This window comes from Oryctolagus cuniculus, chromosome X, assembly GCF_051225735.1.
Source record: "Oryctolagus cuniculus isolate XC-2025 breed Fujian yellow rabbit chromosome X, ASM5122573v1, whole genome shotgun sequence".
NCBI classification, from domain to species: domain Eukaryota; kingdom Metazoa; phylum Chordata; class Mammalia; order Lagomorpha; family Leporidae; genus Oryctolagus; species Oryctolagus cuniculus.
In genome coordinates, this window is record NC_142888.1 from 4,221,849 (window position 1) to 4,223,518 (window position 1,670).

Genomic DNA, 1,670 nt, shown 5'->3' on the forward strand with positions numbered 1-1,670 from the left:
TGGCCCAAGTCCTTGGGCCCCTGCACCCACGTGGGAGACCCGGAAGAAGCTCCTGGCTCCTGGCTTCGGATCGGCGCAGCTCTGGCCGTTGCAGCCAATTGGGGAGTGAACCAGCAGATGGAAGACCTCTCTCTGTCTCTGCCTCTCCTCTCTCTGTGTAACTCTGACTTTCAAATAAATTAATTAATTTAAAAAAGAGTAGAACGATTCTTTTAAAAAATTTTTAATTTTTGCAATATTTAAGACATTCAAGAATGCTGAATTAGAAGTCATAAGAATGTCTTTTGTCGCCTATTCAAATGAGAGCTGTCAAAGTTTCACATTGAGATGCTATCTTCTTTGAGCTTGTTTTTATGGGTTGACCCTATGAATCCTCTGGAGCATAGAATCTGTAAGGAGCATTCAAAAAGTTCCCGGAAAATGTGCTCTGTGGAAAAAAATGCATGAATTTCAAAATAAGCTTTGCACTTAAATAAACTTATCTTTTTCCAAAAAAAAAAAAAAAGAGAGAGAGAGAGATTTATTTGTTTGAAAAGGCAGAATTAGAGAGAGAAATCTTCTACCTACTGGTTCTCTCCAAATGGCCACAACGGCCAGGGCTAGGCCAGACTGAAGTCAGGAGCCAGGAGCTTCTTCCAGGTCTCCCATGTGGGTGCAAGGGCCCAAGCACTTGGGCCATCCTCTACTGCTATCCTAGGCCACAGCAGAGAGCTGGATCAGAAGAGGAGCAGCCAGGACTAGAACTGGTACCCATATGGGATGCCAGCATCACAGGCAGCAGTTTAACCAGCTATACCACAATGCCAGCCTCTAAATTTACCTTTTAATTCCATTTTCCATGAACCTTTTGAAGTACCCTTATACAATAGAAAAAGTATATCATGGAAACAAACATTGGTTGTCAGAAAGCCCAGGATCCACTTCTGATTCTCTTACGAAGTGGCTAATCTCATGGCATTAGGCATTTCTGGGTTTCTGTTCCTTCATTGTAAAAATTGGGGTGGGATGGGCTGCCTTTGAGCCCCTGCTGCACCTACATGGCACCGAGGGTCAGGGTGCAGCACACCAGAGCACAGCTCACCCATACCTGGGGCGGGGGCAGAGCCGGTCTTCACTCACGTGACAGTTGAAGGGCTCAAGTGAAATAGGTGAATGAAGGCCATCCCATATGAACAACGGTTCAAGTCCCGGCTGCCCCACTTCTGATCCAGCTCTCTGCTGTGGCCTGCGAAAGCAGTAGAAGGTGGCCCAAGTCCTTGGGCCCCTGCACCCATGTGGGAGACCCAGAGGAAGCTCCCGATTCCTGGCTTCAGACTGGCCCAGCTCCAGCCATTGTGGCCATTTGGGGAGTGAACCAATGGATGGAAGCCCTCACTCTCTCTCTCTCTCTCTCTCTCTCTCTCCCCCTGCCTCTGCCTCTCTGTAACTTTGCCTTTCAAATAAATAAATAAATTGTTAAAAAAAAAAGAAATAGATTAATGAATCGACTTAAGAAAATTTAAAACACTGTGAGAAACAAGATAGTATTGCTCTTGAAAATATTGTGACAGCATATTTTTTTAAAAGATTTTACTTATTTATTTGAGAGGTAGAGTTACAGACAGTGAGAGGGAGAGACAGAGAGAAAGGTCTTCCATCTGCTGGTTCACTCTCCAAATGGCCACAGTGGT

At 45.1% G+C, this 1,670-nt stretch overlaps 1 non-coding gene across 1 annotated transcript; it reads left to right on the plus strand.

The window, feature by feature from the left end:
* The first annotated feature begins 1,007 nt into the window (after positions 1-1,007).
* On the plus strand, positions 1,008-1,134 carry LOC127485063 (small nucleolar RNA SNORA76). The gene has a single exon (XR_007912262.1). It is a non-coding gene; the product is annotated as a small nucleolar RNA SNORA76 (small nucleolar RNA).
* Positions 1,135-1,670: the final 536 nt, after the last annotated feature.